Genomic DNA, 21,157 nt, shown 5'->3' with positions numbered 1-21,157 from the left:
AAATTGTGGTAACAAGTAATGATAGGATCTTTCTCTCCACCTAAACGTTAATGAGACTGATATATATATAACGAGAAGTTACCTGACATAAATACTAACCTGCGTAGTTATTGAATGTCTGACTAACAATACTAATGAGAGACTCACCTTCGTCTTACTAACCGGTATTGTAGTCAATGTGTTTATAACCTTTTTTGTTTAATGATTTGTGTGTTATCATATGCGATCCCATGGTCTTTGATTTGGTCACGGAAGTGATTTGTCTTTGATTTGTTGATCTAGAGTTGAATTTTAATTAGTTTTTCCCTTTTGTATAATTAGTGTAGTGCTACATTTAGTCTTTGTTTTTGAATAAATTTGACAATTTATATCTTTGGAATTGGTGTCTGCATCCAATTATTACAGAAAATGAGTTCTACAAGATTCCAGGATTCGTGATAAGGTGATACTATAAATTCACTTCTTTAATTGAATTTTATAAGTGTACCTTACGCTACACCTTTGACCACCACGTCTTCCTCCTCCCACTGCTTGACCTCTATTGTGACCTGGATCACCTGCCGGCTCCATGTTATCGCTGTGTTGTTGAGGTGGATAGCACGCATTTCACTCGATACTCGTACCACAATGTGAAATCAATCATCAATAACCAGTTGGCAGTATTGGAAAAGCAATTACAAGGGCCTGCATACATACAGTAATGTCAAATCTGATGTGGAAGAACAATTCCTTTATCCCTCTGTTCTCCACCAGGGTTGTGCTGATCGCCTCGATTGGCAAGTTTGCAGTGTGAGGAGTGGATCCATGTCGTCGTTCCTAGGCACTTCACAGCTGTGTGGGTGGTCAGGAGCACCTGGTAGGGCCCTGTCCACCTGGGCTGTTGGGAGGACTTTCTCTTGTGTGCTTTGATATACACAGTCATCTTGCTGGAAGGGGTGGTAAACCTGCTGGGATGGTTCAGTCTGGGCGGCTTTCATCTGTGAATGGACAGCTTCGAAAGCACGTGTTAGTCCCATACAAAAAGACAACATAGCATCATCCATCAAGTGGATGTCCATTTCCCTTACAGACAATGGAGGAGTGATGGAGAGTCTCATAAGTCATCCCATAATAATCTCACACGGAGAAAGACCTGTTTTTCTCAATTTGCTGACGATTTCATTGTCATTAGGACTATAGGAAGGGGATCTGGACGTTTGAGTCCTGTTTGTTTGCATATATTAGACAGCTTATTCTTTAATATCCCATTTTGTTTCTCCACTGCTCCAGCTGACTGAGCCTGATGGGGCAGTGAAAATGTTGTTTACCTCGCAGGGCTTTGCATAGTTCCTGCACTATTGTCCCAGTGAAGTGAGTGTTCCTATCACTGGAAATTTCCCTGGAATGCGAAATCTACATATAACATCCCTTAACTGTATTTTTGCTACTTTTACTACTTCAGCCTTCCTACGGGATAGGCTTCAACCCATTTAGAACACCTATATATTATTACAAGTATATATTCATATCCACAACATTTAAGCTTTTGAACACAATCTATTTGCATATTGCAGGATTATGAGCTTGACAAATGTGGCAAGTTCTACAATATTGCTAAGCTGTTACTATAAAACCTGGGGCAAACCAATTTAAAAGACTGATGCACACATCCCCCCTTTGCCCGTGTGGCCAACACCATGCCCCACATGGGCAAACCAGGGAAAGAGTGCCTGTGAGGCAACCAATGCATTAGCAAATGTTTGAGCTCTCTTATGGAAGGTGCAGTGGCCAGTTGCAATTTCCTGGAGCTTTTACAGTGCATCTCAAATTAAATTTCATCCAGCCCCAGGTCATAAAAGTCAAACCCTAGTTACGACATACATAACACATACATTTTGTTGCTTCAAAGAGAATACAAAAGTCAGCAAAACATTCTTTTTTACAAATTCAGTTTGTAAACTGTATTGTACATATATTTGTTGCGTTTTGATTTATAAACATTATACATTGTACAAATCTTAAGTGAAGGGCAATGGACTGATTCTGACTTCATGGCTGTCATTCTATTCATTTGAATAATGTGACATCTCCACTAATAGTACATTATAAATTAAACTATCAATAGAAGAATATGTGCTACTGCGGACGTCATCTGAGCAGTTTCACAATATATTGTAGATTCCTATAATCTGGAAAACCTTTAATTATAGTATTTTAACTTATTTCTCCACTGAGTCAAGCATCACTTCAGCGTAGTGGACCTCAGCATTGGTCTGTTCAAGTTGCTGTGAGGCTGTCTTTAAAGCCGCGCCCTCGGCCTACTGTGTCTCAACAAGAACACCAGCATCTTCTCCATATGGGTCAGACATCGGTTCCTTCAGGACACGATTCATAATATGCATATCTGCCATGTGGAATAAATCAGTCTGAAGACACAATGTGTGGTTCACACAACATCAGAGATCGTCCTTATAAAAGGCATCTCTATCACATTAGTTGACATTCGCACAATCTATAAGGTTTCTAGTAAAGGGACAATTCAAAATAATAATAATCTTGATTCCAATTTATCTCATTTATCAAATTATTTCAGTACAGCACTCAGTTGTCGTCAGCAGCATCATATCTCCTGTGTTTATTGAATCAGCTTTACTTCCTAGTGTAGATACTCTTTTTGTGTGGAGTTGTCAAAGTTTCAAAACAATGTGCTTATCTTTGTCCTTTTATCTAACTTAAATACCTGAGAACATTACAATAACTATTACAGCAGCTCCTTCAACACCATAGTTAATAGTAGTTGGGTAAATGATGGCAGTTATTAATCTTTGTTTCTCAATTCATTTTTTACCAATAAACCATAATTTGAAATTATTTCCATACTCCTATTATTCCTATTTTCATTATTATTAGTTTTATGCGGTTGTCATCTAGTATGTGATGTATTCGTCTGTATCAACATCAATATTATTATCATTATTAATACAAGCAGTGTAAATTACCATTCATTACACTCTTGCTCTGTTTGTAATAAGTTATGAACCCTTACACGTACTTACAGTCTCTGCCTTGTCTCTGACTTCTCTCTCTCTCTCTCTCTCTCTCTCTCTCTCTCTCTCTCTCTCTCATCTCAGGCTGCTTGTCTGCTCAGGCGAACAGGGGGAGCAGAGGAGCACATACGGCCCTTGCCCCCTGCCCCCCTCTTCCTAATTGATAGGGTATTTCTGTTTGTGAAAGGACTATTTCCAAACAGTTTTATAACTTGCCATGACTATGTTTCATTAAATTAGTTATGTTACACCTTTAGTTATACCTTTAGTAACTTCATTATTTTCCCTCATATTCCAGTCAATCACCATCAGAGTCTCTCGTGGCAGTACATTTGTCTCACACAGAACAAACTCTCCTTTCTCAACCGCTTTCAATTTTGGATAACATCGCACTGCATCCCAACAGCTGTTCTTTCTCCTATTCCTAATTTCTTACAAGAAAATGCAAGTTATATTTGATCGATTTGTATTATTACTATTTATATACATTTCACTACATTATTGTAGTTAATGAATGTATTTAATCTTTGGAAAATAAGCCTTTTCATTGATCTCAATAATGATGTCCAGGTACTTCAGGAAAGCACATTTTCAAAAAATGTGTCCAGTCAATGATTTCCCCAACTAAGAACCTGCGTGGGCACTAAGACTGTCCTCCTGCGCGGCTCATGTCTTTATTGTGTCACTTCCTCCTATTGAAGTCCAATCTACACCAGTACAGGTTCAGAAGAACTGTTCCCGAATCCAGATTGAACTGATCAATAGTTAATTTCTTACCTACACATTGTATTTAGGGATCTATTTCTAGGGATTTAAAAACTCTTCATTGTGGAACTCATAGCTTCCAAATGAGCACATCGTTAATTTCCTGGAGTATCTGGTTATCTATTTATCAATATGTAAGAAACCTTCACCGAATGTTTGTGGTTGCCTCGGATTCCTATTTCTAAATTTGGCTCTAATTCCATTTCTAACATGTTACTTTTAACTTCTGTATTCGTAAGACCTATTTAAATAACTTAATTTTGTATTATTATTTCTGTTTGCAATAGCATTCTGTGTACAGTTAAATGCTGACTTTCTTGTAGGTCTGTTATTACAACATATTTAACTGGCGTTTTTTAGCTATCATTCTGTAACTATTTGTGACTTATGACTCTCTTAGTCATATTCTGGACTATACAGTACATGAAAAAGTCAAAATATGGACATTTACCTTGCGCAAACTGAAAACGTACAAACATACAAAGAGACACATATTAATTTATATCCATAGTAAATTCAGATACCATGGTTTTGGTTGGCATGTTATATTGACCTGCAGTGTCTCAAACTACCCTTATTTATTACTTATCTAGTAATTTTCCTTCAGTATCTTGAGGACTGTCATTTATACTGAAAAACATATATATATATATTTTTAATTTGTCTTCGGGGCATTCAGATTGAATTATGCCTGTTGTCTTTTCTTTCTTTTCTCTAACAAATGTTTTAAGATAGCTAGCTTTGGTTTCTCATTTCTTAATGCTTTGTATTCCTATTTTGCAAAACCGTTTTTAGGTGCTCAAGTCTATCTGAATCAAAAGTCCCATCTTCTGGAAACCTTAATTTTCTGTCACCTATTGTCCAGTCAAACGCACCGCTTCACTCCATAGTTATCATACATGTACCTTACATGTGTACCTTTAAGTGGCGGGTCGCCCGTCTTACTAGAGCTGTTCCCACACAGTAACACGTTTTCCCATTTTCTATGTATCGTTTTGTACACAACAACCAAGGCGTGCAAGCCCGCAAAATAACAATAAACGACAGGGGAGAAAACATAGCAAAAAACAAGAAAACACAAATAATACTAAATCCTATATTGGAATAACAACAAACATGCTTTTCAATGTTTGCATTTATAGAACTTGTATATAACTTAATGACTTTTCTTCATTTACCATAAACACTATAAACTTCTATAAACTATAAACATGTTATTTTATATTATCACCGGCGTATCAGATATTGAACAATTAATTAGCGCTCCTTTTTTTTTTTTTTTCTAATAGTAGGTCAAACCTACGCTGCAGTTTACAAACACACTTAAGCCTGCGGGAACCCAGACAGGAAAACACAGTCCTGTTCCTTCACAAACAAGAAGACACAGTCAAGTCTATGGTAACCCTAAGAAACCATGCTCCTCGGTTATTGGTGTCAATGGATCTCATTATCCTGAAACTTTCATGATCGAAACATGGAATACTGTTTGTCAGTTTCCATAAAACTATGCATTAAGAGTAATGCAACAGTCACTTATCATTTTGAGCAGCTGTATCAATTGATAGTTAGATCTTTGTAATGAAATGAATAGACAGTGATCTCAGATGTAATGTGTGAATTGCATTTTGAAATGGTAATACTTTGATGTTAAGTTGTGTCATTTTAGTTCAATGAACAAATGATCTGAGGTTGATGTGTATTGTATCCAAGCAATTGTAAAAAAGTGTTAGAGTTTTGAAAAATGTGCATTTTGATCATCGGGTGTGAGTTTAGTGTCTAGAGTTTTGAAAAATGACATCAAGGTTCTAAAATGAGTGCCAAAGTGATTGTAAAAAAGTGTAATATCAGGGGACAGTGGCTATTAGTGATCTGGCCTTCCGTGGCCTCTGTATTAATGTAACAGGTCACATTGTATGTGTACACTGATACTTGATAGTATAATATAGTACAAGTAAAAAACATACATAGGTATCATAGAAGTATTTTGCAGAAATGATTATGGATAGTTATCAAAATGGAGAGGAAATGCTAAATCCATCTCCCCAGGCTGAGCTTCTATTGCTGCACCTGCTGGCCCCACTATATGGATAGAGCCACACCAAGTACAAGAGTCTCCCTATTGCTATTTATATCTCCCTATCCAGTCTTCTATAGGTGTCAGGGTGGGGTGCCTATTCCCCTGCATGCTTTGAAACCTATAGCACCTGGGACGCACACTTGGGATCCGGTTCCTCTGCCCCTCACATACACATGAGGAATCCCAGGTGATCAATACGTCATACTGTCTCTTTCATCTCATGTGTAAACTATGGACAAATACATGACTAAACGTGTTTAGTTGCTTTTCCCAGAATGCTTTGCGCCACGATATGCAAATAACGGGGACTATGATTGGCTCCCTGACATTACCCACACTGCGACTGATGCTACCCATTTCACTACCCAACAAAGACCCATAATATGCATGTGTCTGTCTGTCTGTCTGTCAAAGTATGTGTGTCTGTGTCTGTTTGTGTATGTTTGTGTGTCTGTCTCTGTGTGAAAATGTGCCTGTCTCTGTGTGAAAGTGAGTGTGTCTGTGTCTGTCTGTCTGTGAAAGTGAGTGTGTGAAAGTGTGTGTGAGTGTCTGTCTGTCTGTCTGTCTTTGAAAGTGTGTGTGAGTGTCTGTCTGTCATGTAACTTGCACATCTGTTAGGGCACCATATGCAGAGATGTACACATATTGTTCCTTTTCCATATACACTCACCTAAAGGATTATTAGGAACACCATACTAATACTGTGTTTGACCCCCTTTCGCCTTCAGAACTGCCTTAATTCTACGTGGCATTGATTCAACAAGGTGCTGAAAGCATTCTTTAGAAATGTTGGCCCATATTGATAGGATAGCATCTTGCAGTTGATGGAGATTTGTGGGATGCACATCCAGGGCACGAAGCTCCCGTTCCACCTGTAGCGTAAGGTACTCTTATAAATTTCAATTAAAGAAGTGAATTTATAGTATCACCTTATCACGAATCCTGGAATCTTGTAGAACTCAATTTCTGTAATAATTGGACGCAGACACCAATTCCAAAGATATAAATTGTCAAATTTATTCAAAACAAAGACTAAATGTAGCACTACACTAATTATACAAAAGGGAAAAACTAATTAAAATTCAACTCTAGATCAACAAATCAAAGACAAATCACTTCCGTGACCAAATCAAAGACCATGGGATCGCATATGATAACACAAATCGTTAAACAAAAGAGGTTATAAACACATTGACTACAATACCAGTTAGTAAGATGAAGGTGAGTCTCTTGTTAGTATTATTAGTCAGACATTAAATAACTACGCAGGTTAGTATTTATGTCAGGTAACTTCTCGTTATATATATATCAGTCTCATTAACGTTTAGGTGGAGAGAAAGATCCTATCATTACTTGTTACCACAATTTCCCTTAACTGATTATTATTCAATGATTAAGGATAGGCAGGGCCACCTATAATCTGGTGTCTATTAACTTGTGTCAATTTCAGACTAAACAGTTAAACAGGAATGAGAAGATATTTCTCGGCGTTGACAGATTTTATTTCTAAAATTATCAACAAAACAGTTTAATGCAACACACATTTATATTTAAGAAAACTAAATGATATTACACATTCTAGAGTTATGAATCACAGATTAACATTTCTAATTGATTTCTCAAATGTCATGAATCATGAACTCCAAACTGTTAAACTTATCTGAACTTCGTCGCAGAGAGGCCTCTCTGGCTTCGGGCTCAGATAACAGCACACGGCACGAGGTCCGTGTGGTTTGGAACAAAGGAAGTCCGGTTCGGCTTTGTCCAAGAACTTCCACTCAGTCGATGCACCTGGAAGTTGGGGTTTCGCGAAAGTAGAGTCGTTTCCAAACAGATTTTCCACTGGTTTGAAGGCTCCAAGGTTGTGCACAAAATCTTCTTTGTAAGCAGGGTTCCACCGTAGTTACTTGAAGACAAAGTCTTTGAGGAAAGCAGGGCCCTGTTTGTTCCAAGGGTCAAGTTTCTTAAAACTCAAATAGCTATTTAAATGACTGACACTTTCGTATTCAGTCGACTTAGTCATTTGTCCAGCTGTAAAACTCCACTGATCAGGTGGGCACAGGCGGGCAGCGCAGTCTGTAAAGTTCTTTATTTAATAAAGTCCTTTAAAAGAATTCTTTGTACGGCTCAATCTCCTTCTCCCAGTTTAACTCTTCTGTTGCCGGCAAAGACTTGGTTGGTTTCTGGTTCCGGTTCGGGCAACAGAGCTACAGGTTGAGCTGTGGCAGCGAGTTACTGGTTCAGGTGAGAGAGAGAGAGAAAGAAAGGCCGTGTTTGTCCTTTATAGTCTGTCAGATCAATAGGTGATTGGTTCCTGAGTTCTTGAGATTGGATTTCGGTTTCAGCCCCCAGTGTCCTATTGGAGGGAGGCTTGATTTATGACTGATGTCAATCCATGCCATCTTTTGGAAATGCCGGTTGGCCTGGGTTCGTAGCTCTATGTCGGGATTTCGGCTCTCATCCACTTCAAAGAGTTTTTATCACCTACAGGCCCCTTTCTCCAGACATCTCATAGCAGAATAACAAACTATTTGGCCTCTTCTCGGTGCCATCCTCCCCAAAACTGTCACTTTGATGCAAACCAGTTCCAAGCTGATGAGCTAAGGAAATCTGATAACTTTGGGGGGGAGAGGTCTTCTTTAGATCCGTGCTTCAGCTCAGAGCCCAAATACTCTTATCCAAATACACCCAACATAACGCTACATACCCCCTTTCTTGAATGGGACTGAGGTCGACTAGGACGTTATCCCCTTCAAGACAAAATAAGACGTTAAGCATTTATCTCAAAGTTATGTAACAGAATTCAACAGTGGACTTCACCATTCATGACCCCGAGAAATCAAAGAAAACAAACTAATAGTTCATTATTTAAGCAGAATGTATTCCAATCAAATTGACAATCCTATACTAGCACATATACAGGTTACATATTATAACACAAGTACATTAAAACAAAAAAACAATTGGTATTACTCAGTATTGAGTATGGTTACTGACGGTAACCAATAGGTGGAAGTTGATTAACAGAGGGAGGTGACTGGGAATTCAGGTGTTATTCAGGCACCTGACCTTCACTATGTCTATAATAGTTGGTAGGGACCTGGGTTCGAATGGTTGGCTTACATGGTAAGCCGGTGCCCCCTTTAGGGACATGCACAAAAAATGGTCTCATTGGGAAGTTGTACCTTGGTGGCTGTATCATATCTGTCATTCAATTCCACCGGCTTTGGTGATTCAACTTGAGCCCACAACCTGTTCAATAGATCCTGACCAATGATCAACTTCTCTGTTTCAAATTTTGAAATATAAACTGGATGAACCAACTTAATCTTCCCAAAGGTGAACTCTAACAATGCCATTTGAGTGAGCTGTGCCTTAGTCTCTGTGTAACTTGTAATGTTCACACTACAAGCTTCCACTTTCAGTCGTTGGTCTGAGGTTTCCATAATTTGTTTCAGGTTGCCCATTGTGGTGGCAGACATTAAACAAATTTCAGCCCCAGTGTCCAACAAGGCTCCTCACTCCCACACATTCTCAATGGTCACTTCTATGTAAACTTGCTTGGCTCTGCCTCTCTGTGTCAGATCACCCAGTAACATCACCAAAGGTTCAGCTTGCCTGCAGGCAACTTCCCCCACTGGGAGGTCCCAGTGGGCTGATGTGTCAGAGAAACCCCCCTGCTGTTCCTCACATCCAATCAAAAACACAGAGGCGGGGACAGGGGGTGGTTCCAGAGCTAGTCATTCCTTAGGTGGCGAGTCCGGCCCTTTACCCTGGCTACTAACTTCCAGTTTGGGAAGAGGGGGCAAAGGGAGCAGAGCTAAGCGTAGCAGTAGCTCAGAAACTGCAACATTGCTCAGAGACTGAGTTAACCCACCTAGGCTAGGAGCAGATTTCTTTTTTTTATTGTAAGCCTGGGTGTCTTGGATTCCATCCTTGGGAGGTTCTTTCCTTCTTTGAATCTCTGTCCCCTCTAACTCCAGTGGAGAAATAGGGCTCTCAGAGCGCCTTGCCAGTACTTGGGTGCTTGAATCTTTACGATCAGAAGTGCTATTGTACTTGCTTTCCCAAGCTTTCTGTGCCATTTTTTCGAATTTCAGCTATGTTCATATACGTTGCGTCTGCATGTAATATGATCATTTCCTTAATCGTTGGGAACAAATTAGCAACAAACAACCCTTTAAAGCTCACCTCTTCCTCGGCCCCGGGTCGATCTTGACCCGCAAAATAGGTTTTCCTAAGCTTTTCATAGTAATCACGGGGGGACTCATGCTTACCCTGTTTGATCTGGTGTGCGGCAGTCACTGCTGCCACTGGATCAATGAACCTGGAATAGTCCCTAACTAATGCTCTGCACAAGCGTTGAAACCTATCGCAGACCATGGACCCTTGCCTCTCCATCCAAGAATGGACTTGGCGAGAGGTAGTTTTGCGGATTAGGAGAACCTTTTCCTTCTCCGTAGCCTCAGGATAGAAACTCAAAGCATACTTAATGTCCTTAATATACGCTTCCACATTTCCTTCCTTGTCTGCTGGGTTAAAGGTTTCACAATCTTTAGCCAGTTCTCTCAACTGGCGCATGTTAACCTTTCGGTCTGGACTCTCGGGAGAGGAAGTTCGTCTGTGCGACGAGCTTCTTACCCTGGGTGGAGAAAGACTACAGGGAGGGGTACGATCAGGACGAGGCAACCCGGGGCCTAAATGTGGAGACGGTGTGCGACTCCGTGCATTGGCCGGTTCCGGCTGTTCCTTTATGCTGTCAGGTGTCAGCTTTGCAGCCCACCAATAGGCAGCTTTCAGGGCCCCTATTTGTTGCTTGAGACGCTCATTTTCAACTTCAGTTGATTTGAGTTCTCCCCTAAGCACCTGATTTACTCTCCTCATTTCTTCACTGTCCCTTTTTAAATGTATGACCTCGCCTTCGAGTATCTCCATTTTTACAGTGCCCAAATCTTTCTCCCTGACTGTTTTGCAAAGACGCATTTCCAAAACATCCCGGTCCTTCAAAACTATCCTTTCATTTTCAACCGCTTTACATCTGTCATTTTGCAGACCTTTTACTTGGATCAGAGTTGTTTCCAATTCAACTTGACATTGTCTTAAATCATTTCCTAATTGCTCTCTCTGTTCAATTAAGTCCTCTTTTTCAGCATTCAACACAATGACTTGTTTTCCACAAGTATCTAGCTTTCCTTCAAATTCTAAAACCATTCCATGCCGTTTGGCTCTTTCTTCTTTCGCTTTAGCATACTTTTCTCCTAGCTTTTTCAGTTTTTCAAACTTGCTTATGATCCAGTTCACTACCCTTGAGCTCGCAAGTGCTAAGCTAGCCATAACTTTCATCACCTCTATCGACTCTTTTTCGAGTTGCGTCGTAGTGTCGTTTACCAACTGAGTTCGACGCGACTCTACTTCAAAGTCCAAACTGCCTAGGCGTCCAAGGAATTCAGGAATCTCTGTTCCTGGTACCTTAACAATCAATGCTTCACATGGGGACATTTGGGTAATCATTGTTTTGGCTATTCAGTAACAACCCAACAGAACAGTACTCGATTAATCACCTAATGACTCTAATGCCAACGCTTAGGATATCAACAATTTATCACAAGTAACTAAAACAGACTTAATCTTTTGTGACTTTGGATTTATGACTGATGTCAATCCATGCCATCTTTTGGAAATGCCGGTTGGCCTGGGTTCGTAGCTCTATGTCGGGATTTCGGCTCTCATCCACTTCAAAGAGTTTTTATCACCCACAGGCCCCTTTCTCCAGACATCTCATAGAAGAATAACAAACTATTTGGCCTCTTCTCGGTGCCATCCTCCCCAAAACTGTCACTTTGATGCAAACCAGTTCCAAGCTGATGAGCTAAGGAAATCTGATAACTTTGGGGGGGAGAGGTCTTCTTTAGATCCGTGCTTCAGCTCAGAGCCCAAATACTCTTATCCAAATACACCCAACATAACGTTACACACCACATCCCAAAGATGCTCTATTGGGTTGAGATCTGGTGACTGTGGGGGCCAGTTTAGTACAGTGAACTCATTGTCATGTTCAAGAAACCAATTTGAAATGATTCGACCTTTGTGACATGGTGCATTATCCTGCTGGAAGTAGCCATCAGAGGATGGGTACATGGTGGTCAAAAAGGGATGGACATGGTCAGAAACAACGGGCCGTGGCATTTAAACGATGCCCAATTGGCACTAAGGGGCCTAAAGTGTTCCAAGAAAACATCCCCCACACCATTACACCACCACCACCAGCCTGCACAGTGGTAACAAGGCATGATGGATCCATGTTCTCATTCTGTTTACGCCAAATTCTGACTCTGAAATCGAGACTCATCAGACCAGGCAACATTTTTCCAGTCTTCAACTGTCCAATTTTGGTGAGCTTGTGCAAATTGTAGCCTCTTTTTCCTATTTGTAGTGGAGATGAGTGGTACCCAATGGGGTCTTCTGCTGTTGTAGCCCATCCGCCTCAAGGTTGTACGTGTTGTGGCATCACAAATGCTTTGCTGCATACCTCGGTTGTAGCGAGTGGTTATTTCAGTCAAAGTTGCTCTTCTATCAGCTTGAATCGAGTCGGCCCATTCTCCTCTGAGCTCTAGCATCAACAAGGCATTTTCGCCCACAGGACTGCCGCATACTGGATGTTTTTCCCTTTTCACACCATTCTTTGTAAACCCTAGAAATGGTTGTGCGTGAAAATCCCAGTAACTGAGCAGATTGTGAAATACTCAGAGCGGCCCGTCTGGCACCAACAACCATGCCACGCTCAAAACTCACCTAAAGGATTATTAGGAACACCTGTTCAATTTCTCATTAATGCAATTATCTAACCAACCAATCACATGGCAGTTGCTTCAATGCATTTAGGGGTGTGGTCCTGGTCAAGACAATCTCCTGAACTCCAAACTGAATGTCTGAATGGGAAAGAAAGGTGATTTAAGCAATTTTGAGCGTGGCATGGCTGTTGGTGCCAGACGGGCCGGTCTGAGTATTTCACAATCTGCTCAGTTACTGGGATTTTCACGCACAACCATTTCTAGGGTTTACAAAGAATGGTGTGAAAAGGGAAAAACATCCAGTATGCGGCAGTCCTGTGGGCGAAAATGCCTTGTTGATGCTAGAGGTCAGAGGAGAATGGGCCGACTGATTCAAGCTGATAGAAGAGCAACTTTGACTGAAATAACCACTCGTTACAACCGAGGTATGCAGCAAAGCATTTGTGAAGCCACAACATGTACAACCTTGAGGCAGATGGGCTACAACAGCAGAAGACCCCACCGGGTACCACTCATCTCCACTACAAATAGGAAAAAGAGGCTACAATTTGCACAAGCTCACCAAAATTGGACAGTTGGACTGGAAAAATGTTGCCTGGTCTGATGAGTCTCGATTTCTGTTGAGACATTCAGATGGTAGAGTCAGAATTTGGCGTAAACAGAATGAGAACATGGATCCATCATGCCTTGTTACCACTGTGCAGGCTGGTGGTGGTGGTGTAATGGTGTGGGGGATGTTTTCTTGGCACACTTTAGGCCCCTTAGTGCCAATTGGGCATCGTTTAAATGCCACGGCCTACCTGAGCATTGTTTCTGACCATGTCCATCCCTTTATGACCACCATGTACCCATCCTCTGATGGCTACTTCCAGCAGGATAATGCACCATGTCACAAAGGTCGAATCATTTCAAATTGGTTTCTTGAACATGACAATGAGTTCACTGTACTAAACTGGCCCCCACAGTCACCAAATCTCAACCCAATAGAGCATCTTTGGGATGTGGTGGAACAGGAGCTTCGTGCCCTGGATGTGCATCCCACAAATCTCCATCAACTGCAAGATGCTATCCTATCAATATGGGCCAACATTTCTAAAGAATGCTTTCAGCACCTTGTTGAATCAATGCCACGTAGAATTAAGGCAGTTCTGAAGGCGAAAGGGGGTCAAACACAGTATTAGTATGGTGTTCCTAATAATCCTTTAGGTGAGTGTATATATGTATGTATGTATGTCCAATTGCTTTGACAATACAAATGAATTGAATTGAGAGGAAGAGAGAGAGAGAGAGAGAGAGAAAGAGAGAGAGAGAGACAGACAGACAGACAGACAGACAGACAGCTCAGCGATGACATCACGAGCCTCTCTCAGCTGACTGCTATGACATCACAGAGCACGTACATTCCGTTGCTTGTCGTCTGTCAACCACTCAGTCACTGCTAGCCAGACTGTCCCTAAGACAAAGTGTACAATACTTCAATTATATCTCCTCCAGACAGATAAAGAGTATTAAGAGTTACGATGAAGTTACCCAGGAGACGTAAAAAGCTTGCATCACCTGGTATTTCCTGGAGGTCACCCATCCAAGTACTAACCAGGCCCTGGCCCGTTTAGTTTCCAAGGTCTGACGAGATCGGGCACGTTCAGGACGGTGTGGCCGCAAGCCGAGATGCCTGGCTGCATGATGTCTCTTAAAGGCTGGCGGGTATTGACGGAATTTCCAGCAAAAAATAAAAAATAAAAAAATAAAAAAATGGAGGGAAAAATAACAGTGCAGGAAAGGGTGTTGAAAGTAGCCGGGAACGTGTACAATTCTTCAATTATATCTCCTCCAGACAGAAAGAGAGTATTAAGAGCTACGATGAAGTTACCCAGGAGACGTAAAAAGCTTGCAGCACCTGGTATTTCTAGGAGATCTCCCATCCAAGTACTGACCAGGCCATGCCCCGTTTAGCTTCCGAGATCTGACGAGACGGGGTGCGTCCAGGACGGTGTAGCCGCAAGCCGAGAGGCCTGGCTGCATGATGTCTCTTAAAGGCTGACGGGTGTTGACGGAACTTCCAGCAAATAAAAAAAGAAAAATGGAGGGAAAAATATCAGTTCAGCAAAGGGTGTTGAAAGTAGCCGGGTACGTGTACATTTCTTCAATTATATCTCCTCCAGACAGAAAGAGAGTATTAAGAGCTACGATGAAGTTACCCAGGAGACGTAAAAAGCTTGCAGTACCTAGTTTTTCCAGGAGGTCACCAATCCAAATACTGACCAGGTCCTGCCACGTTTTGCTTCCTAGATCTGACAAGATCGGGCGCGTTCAGGACGGTGTGGCCGCAAGCCAAAAAGCCTGGCTGCATGATGTCTCTTAAAGGCTGGCGGGTATTGATGGAACTTCCAGCAAAAAAAAAAAAAAAAGAAAAACGGAGGGAAAAATATCAGTGCAGCAAAGGGTGTTGAAAGTAGCCGGGTACGTGTACAATTCTTCAATTATATCTCCTCCAGAATGAAAGAGAGTATTAAGAGCTACGATGAAGTTACACAGGATACGTAAAAAGCTTGCATCACCTGGTATTTCCAGGAGGTCACCCATCCAAGTACTAACCAGGCCCTGGCCCGTTTAGTTTCCAAGGTCTGACGAGATCGGGCGCGTTCAGGACGGTGTGGTTGCAAGCCAAGAGGCCGGGCTGCATGATGTCTCTAAATGGCTGGAGGGTATTGACAGAACTTCCAGCAAAAAAAAATGAAAAAAGAAGAATGGAGGGAAAAATATCAGTGCAGCAAAGGGTGTTAAAAGTAGCCGGGTACGTGTACAATACTTCAATTATATCTCCTCCAGACAGAAAGAGAGTATTAAGAGCTACAATGAAGTTACTCAGGAGACTAAAAAGCTTGAGCACCAGGTATTTCCAGGAGGTCTCCCATCCAAGTATTGACCAGGCCCTGCCCCGTTTAGCTTCCGAGATCTGACAAGATCGGGCATGTTCAGGTCAGTGTGGCCGCAAGCCTAGAGAGCTGGCTGCATGATGTCTCTTAAAGGCTGGAGGGTATTGACGGAACTTCCGGCAAAAAAAAAAAGAAAATAGAAAAATGGAGGGAAAAATATCAGTGCAGCAAAGGATGTTGAAAGTAGCCGGGTACGTGTACAATTCTTCAATTATATCTCCTGGAGACAGAAAGAGAGTATTAAGAGCTACGATAAAGTTACCCAGGAGACGTAAAAAGCTTGCAGAACCAGGTATTTCCAGGAGGTCCCACATTCAAGTAATGACCAGGCCCTGCCACGTTTAGCTTCCGAGATCTGACGAGATGGGGCGCGTTCAGGACGGTGTGGTTGCAAGCCAAGAGGCCGGGCTGCATGATGTCTCTTAATGGTTGGCGGGTTTTGACGGAACATCCAGCAAAAAAAAAAAAGAGAAATGGAGGGAGAAATATCAGTGCAGCAAAGGGTGTTGAAAGTAGCCGGGTACGTGTACAATTCTTCAATTATATCTCCTGCAGACAGAAAGAGAGTATTAAGAGCTACGATGAAGTTACCCAGGAGACGTAAAAAGCTTGCAGCACCTGGTATTTCTAGGAGGTCAGCCATCCAAGTACTGACCAGGCCCTGCCCCGTTTAGCTTCCGAGATCTTACGAGATCGGGCGCATTCAGGACGGTGTGGCCACAAGCCGAGAGGCCTGGCTGCATGATGTCTCTTAAAGGTTGGCGGGTATTGACGGAACTTCCAGCAAAAAAAAAAAAAAAAAAAAAAAAAAGAAAAATGGATGGAAAAATATCAGTGCAGCAAAGGGTGTTGACAGTAGCTGGGTACGTGTACAATACTTCAATTATATCTCCTCCAGACAGATAGAGAGTATTAAGAGCTACGATAAAGTGACCCAGGAGACGTAAAAGCTTGCAGCACCTGGTATTTCCAGGAGGTCTCACATTCATGTACTGACCAGGTCCTGCCCCGTTTAGCTTCCGAGATCTGACGAGATCCGGCGCGTTCAGGATGGTGTGGCCGCAAGCCGAGATGCCTGGCTGCATGATGTCTCTTAAAGGCTGGCGGGTATTGACGGAACTGCCAGCAAAAAAATAAAAGAAAAATAGAGGGAAATATACCAGTGCAGCAAAGGGTGTTGAAAGTAGTCGGGTACGTGTACAATTCTTCAATTATATCTCCTGGAGACAGAAAGAGAGTATGAAGAGCTACGATGAAGTTACCCAGGAGACGTAAAAAGCTTGCAGCACCTGGTATTTCCAGGAGGTCACACATCCAAGTACTGACCAGGCCCTGCCCCGTTTAGCTTCCGAAATCTGATATGATCGGGCGCGTTCAGGACGGTGTGACTACAAGCCAAGAGGCCTGGCTGCATGATGTCTCTTAAAGGCTGGCGGATATTGACGGAACTTCCAGCAAAAAATTAAAATAAAAAGAAAAATGGAGGGAAAAATATCAGTGCAGCAAAGGGTGTTGAAAGTAGCCTAGTACGTGTACAATTCTTCAATTATATCTCCTCCAGACAGAAAGAGAGTATTAAGAGCTACGATGAAGTTACCCAGGAGACGTAAAAGGCTTGCAGCACCTGGTATTTCTAGGAGGTCTCACATTCATGTACCGACCAGGTCCTGCCCCGTTTAGCTTCCAAGATCTGACGAGATCGGGCGAGTTCGGGATGGTGTGGCCGAAAGCCGAGAGGCCCAGCTGCATGATGTCTCTTAAAGGCTGGCGGGTATTGACGGAACTTCCAGCAACAAAAAAAAGAAAAAAGAAAAATAGAGGGAAATATACCAGTGCAGCAAAGGGTGTTGAAAGTAGCCGGGTACGTGTAATATTCTTCAATTATATCTCCTGGAGACAGAAAGAGAGTATTAAGAGCTACGATGAAGTTACCCAGGAGACGTAAAAGGCTTGCAGCACCTGGTATTTCTAGGAGGTCTCACATCCAAGTACTGACCAGGCCCTGCCCCGTTTAGCTTCCGAGATCTGACGAGATCGGGCGCGTTCAGGATGGTGTGGGCGCAAGCCAAGATCCCTGGCTGCATGATGTCTCTTAAAGGCTGGCGGGTATTGTCGGAACTGCCAGCAAAAAAAAAAAAGAAAAATAGAGGGAAATATACCAGTGCAGCAAATGGTGTTGAAAGTAGCCGGGTACGTGTACAATTCTTCAATTATATCTCCTGGAGACAGAAAGAGAGTATTAAGTGCTACGATGAAATTACCCAGGAGACGTAAAAAGCTTGCAGCACCTGGTATTCCTAGGAGGTCTCCCATTCAAGTACTGACCAGGCCCTGCCCCGTTTAGCTTCCGAGATCTGACGAGATCGGGCGCGTTCAGGACGGTGTGGCCGCAAGCCGAGATGCCTGGCTGCATGATGTCTCTTAAAGGCTGGCGGGTATTGACGGAATTTCCAGCAAAAAAAAAAAAAAAAAAAATAGAAAAATGGAGGGAAAAATATCAGTGCAGGAAAGGGTGTTGAAAGTAGCCGGGTACGTGTACAATTCTTCAATTATATCTCCTGGAGACAGAAAGAGAGTATTAAGAGCTACGATGAAGTTACCCAGGAAACGTAAAAAGCTTGCAGCACCTGGTATTTCTAGGAAGTCTCCCATCCAAGTACTGACCAGGCCGTGCCCCGTTTAGCTTCCAAGATCTACGAGATCGGTTGCATTCAGGACGGTGTGGCCACAAGCCGAAAGGCCTGGCTGCATGATGTCTCTTAAAGGTTGGCGGGTATTGACGGAACTTCCAGCAAAAAAAAAAAAAAAAAAAATAGAAAAATGGAGGGAAAAATATCAGTGCAGGAAAGGGTGTTGAAAGTAGCCGGGTACGTGTACAATTCTTCAATTATATCTCCTCCAGACAGATAGAGAGTATTAAGAGCTACGATGAAGTTACCCAGGAGACGTAAAAAGCTTGCAGCACCTGGTATTTCTAGGAGGTCTCCCATCCAAGTACTGACCAGGACCTGCCCCGTTTAGCTTCCGAGATCTGACGAGATCGGGCGCATTGAGGACGGTGTGGCCACAAGCCGAAAGGCCTGGCTGCATGATGTCTCTTAAAGGCTGGCGGGTATTGACGGAACTGCCAGCAAAAAAAAAAAAAAAAAAAAAATAGAAAAATGGAGGGAAATATACCAGTGCAGCAAAGGGTGTTGAAAGTAGCCGGGTACGTGTACAATTCTTCAATTATATCTCCTGGAGACAGAAAGAGAGTATTAAGAGCTACGATGAAGTTACCCAGGAGACGTAAAAAGCTTGCAGCACCTGGTATTTCTAGGAGGTCTCCCATCCAAGTACTGACCAGGCCCTGCCCTGTTTAGCCTCCGAGATCTGACGAGATCGGGCGCGTTCAGGACGGTGTGGCCGCAAGCCAAGGGGCCTGGCTGCATGATGTCTCTTAAAGGCTGGCGGGTATTGACGGAACTTCCAGCAAAAAAAAAAAAAAAAAAAAATGGAAAATGGAGGGAAAAATATCAGTGCAGCAAAGGCTGTTGAAAGTAGCCGGGTACGTGTACAATACTTCAATTATATCTCCTCCAGACAGATAGAGAGTATTAAGAGCTACGATGAAGTTTCCCAGGAGACTTAAAAAGCTTGCAGCACCAGGTATTTCCAGGAGGTCTCCCATCCAACTACTGACCAGGCCCTGCCCCATTTAGCTTCCGAGATCTGACGAGATCGGGCGCATTCAGGACGGTGTGGCCGCAAGCCAAGATGCCTGGCTGCATGATGTCTCTTAAAGGCTGGCGGGTATTGACGGAAATGCCAGCAAAAAAAAAAAGAAAAATAGAGGGAAATATACCAGTGCAGCAAAGGGTGTTGAAAGTAGCCGGGTACGTGTACAATTCTTCAATTATATCTCCTGGAGACAGTAAGAGAGTATTAAGAGCAACGATGAAGTTACCCAGGAGACGTAAAAAGCTTGCAGCACCTGGTATTTCTAGGAGGTCTCCCATCCAAGTACTGACCAGGCCCTGCCCCGTTTAGCTTCCGAGATCTGACGAGATCGGGCGCATTCAGGACGGTGTGGCCACAAGCTGATAGGCCTGGCTGCATGATGTCTCTTAAAGGTTGGCGGGTATTGACGGAACTTCCAGCAAAAAAATAAAATAAAAAGAAAAATGGAGGGAAAAATATCAGTGCAGCAAAGGGTGTTGACAGTAGCTGGATACGTGTACAATACTTCAATTATATCTCCTCCAGACAGAGAGAGAGTATTAAGAGCTACGATAAAGTTACCCAAGAGACGTAAAAGCTTGCAGCACTAGGTATTTCCAGGAGGTCTCACTTTCATGTACTGACCAGGTCCTGCCCCGTTTAGCTTCCGAGATCTGACGAGATCGGGCGCGTTCAGGACAGTGTGGCCTCAAGCCAAGAGGCCTGGCTGCATGATGTCTCTTAAATGCTGGCGGGTATTGACGGAACTGCCAGCAAAAAAAAAAAAAAAAAAGAAAAATGGATGGAAAAATATCAGTGCAGCAAATAGTGTTGACAGTAGCTGGGTACGTGTACAATACTTCAATTATATCTCCTCCAGACAGATAGAGAGTATTAAGAGCTACGATAAAGTTACCCAGGAGACATAAAAGCTTGCAGCACCAGGTATTTCCAGGAGGTCTCCCATCCAAGTACTGACCAGGTCCTGCCCCGTTTAGCTTCCGCGATCTGACGAGATCGGGCGCATTCAGGACGGTGTGGCCACATGCCGAAAGGCCAGGCTGCATGATGTCTCTTAAAGGTTGGCGGGTATTGACGGAACTTCCAGCAAAAAAAAAAGAATAAAGAAAAATGGAGGGAAAAATATCAGTGCAGCAATGGGTTTTGAAAGTAGCCGGGTACGTGTACAATTCTTCAATAATATCTCCTACAGACTGAAAGAGAGTATTAAGAGCTATGATGAAGTTACCCAGGAGACGTAAAAAGCTTGCAGCACCTGGTATTTTCAGGAGGTCACCCATCCAAGTACTGACCAGGCCCTGCCCCGTTAGCTTCCGAGATCTGACGAGATCGGGCGCGTTCAGGACGGTGTGGCCGCAAGCCAAGAGGCCTGGCTGCATGATGTCTCTTAAAGGCTGGCGGGTATTGACGGTACTTCCAGCAAAAAAAAAATGGATAAAGAAAAATGGAGGGAAAAATATCAGTGCAGCAATGGGTGTTGAAAGTAGCCGGGTACGTGTACAATACTTCAATTATATCTCCTCCAGACAGAAAGAGAGTATTAAGAGCTACGATGAACTCACCTAAAGGATTATTAGGAACACCATACTAATACTGTGTTTTACCCCCTTTCGCCTTCAGAACTGCTTTAATTCTACGTGGCATTGATTCAACAAGGTGCTGAAAGCATTCTTTAGAAATGTTGGCCCATATTGATAGGATAGCATCTTGCAGTTGATGGAGATTTGTGGGATGCACATCCAGGGCACGAAGCTCCCGTTCCACCACATCCCAAAGATGCTCTATTGGGTTGAGATCTGGTGACTGTGGGGGCCAGTTTAGTACAGTGAACTCATTTTCATG

At 42.7% G+C, this 21,157-nt stretch overlaps 5 non-coding genes and 14 pseudogenes across 5 annotated transcripts; all 19 read right to left on the bottom strand.

Moving 5' to 3' along the window:
- Nucleotides 1-14,204: 14,204 nt before the first annotated feature.
- On the bottom strand, nt 14,205-14,323 carry LOC136730100 (uncharacterized; annotated as a pseudogene).
- Nucleotides 14,324-14,544: 221 nt separating this feature from the next.
- On the bottom strand, nt 14,545-14,663 carry LOC136730274 (uncharacterized; annotated as a pseudogene).
- A 209-nt stretch (nt 14,664-14,872) lies between these two features.
- LOC136730369 (uncharacterized) lies at nt 14,873-14,991 on the bottom strand (annotated as a pseudogene).
- Nucleotides 14,992-15,205: 214 nt separating this feature from the next.
- Nucleotides 15,206-15,324, bottom strand: LOC136730119 (uncharacterized; annotated as a pseudogene).
- Nucleotides 15,325-15,538: 214 nt separating this feature from the next.
- Nucleotides 15,539-15,656, bottom strand: LOC136730336 (uncharacterized; annotated as a pseudogene).
- A 545-nt stretch (nt 15,657-16,201) lies between these two features.
- Nucleotides 16,202-16,320, bottom strand: LOC136729992 (uncharacterized; annotated as a pseudogene).
- Nucleotides 16,321-16,543: 223 nt separating this feature from the next.
- LOC136730229 (uncharacterized) lies at nt 16,544-16,662 on the bottom strand (annotated as a pseudogene).
- A 210-nt stretch (nt 16,663-16,872) lies between these two features.
- On the bottom strand, nt 16,873-16,991 carry LOC136730163 (uncharacterized; annotated as a pseudogene).
- A 216-nt stretch (nt 16,992-17,207) lies between these two features.
- LOC136730372 (uncharacterized) lies at nt 17,208-17,326 on the bottom strand (annotated as a pseudogene).
- Nucleotides 17,327-17,542: 216 nt separating this feature from the next.
- LOC136730106 (uncharacterized) lies at nt 17,543-17,661 on the bottom strand (annotated as a pseudogene).
- A 210-nt stretch (nt 17,662-17,871) lies between these two features.
- LOC136729888 (5S ribosomal RNA) lies at nt 17,872-17,990 on the bottom strand. The gene has a single exon (XR_010809150.1). It is a non-coding gene; the product is annotated as a 5S ribosomal RNA (ribosomal RNA).
- Nucleotides 17,991-18,210: 220 nt separating this feature from the next.
- On the bottom strand, nt 18,211-18,328 carry LOC136730341 (uncharacterized; annotated as a pseudogene).
- A 220-nt stretch (nt 18,329-18,548) lies between these two features.
- Nucleotides 18,549-18,667, bottom strand: LOC136730074 (uncharacterized; annotated as a pseudogene).
- Nucleotides 18,668-18,889: 222 nt separating this feature from the next.
- On the bottom strand, nt 18,890-19,008 carry LOC136729909 (5S ribosomal RNA). Its single transcript, XR_010809169.1, has one exon. It is a non-coding gene; the product is annotated as a 5S ribosomal RNA (ribosomal RNA).
- A 220-nt stretch (nt 19,009-19,228) lies between these two features.
- Nucleotides 19,229-19,347, bottom strand: LOC136729889 (5S ribosomal RNA). Its single transcript, XR_010809151.1, has one exon. It is a non-coding gene; the product is annotated as a 5S ribosomal RNA (ribosomal RNA).
- A 209-nt stretch (nt 19,348-19,556) lies between these two features.
- On the bottom strand, nt 19,557-19,675 carry LOC136729878 (5S ribosomal RNA). Its single transcript, XR_010809140.1, has one exon. It is a non-coding gene; the product is annotated as a 5S ribosomal RNA (ribosomal RNA).
- A 215-nt stretch (nt 19,676-19,890) lies between these two features.
- LOC136730381 (uncharacterized) lies at nt 19,891-20,009 on the bottom strand (annotated as a pseudogene).
- A 215-nt stretch (nt 20,010-20,224) lies between these two features.
- LOC136730094 (uncharacterized) lies at nt 20,225-20,343 on the bottom strand (annotated as a pseudogene).
- A 215-nt stretch (nt 20,344-20,558) lies between these two features.
- Nucleotides 20,559-20,676, bottom strand: LOC136729938 (5S ribosomal RNA). Its single transcript, XR_010809197.1, has one exon. It is a non-coding gene; the product is annotated as a 5S ribosomal RNA (ribosomal RNA).
- Between the last annotated feature and the right edge of the window lie 481 nt (nt 20,677-21,157).

Source organism: Amia ocellicauda, unplaced genomic scaffold (assembly GCF_036373705.1).
Source record: "Amia ocellicauda isolate fAmiCal2 unplaced genomic scaffold, fAmiCal2.hap1 HAP1_SCAFFOLD_31, whole genome shotgun sequence".
Lineage (NCBI taxonomy): Eukaryota > Metazoa > Chordata > Actinopteri > Amiiformes > Amiidae > Amia > Amia ocellicauda.
Note: the sequence above shows the minus strand (reverse complement) of the source record. Positions and strands in the feature narration are given on the sequence as shown.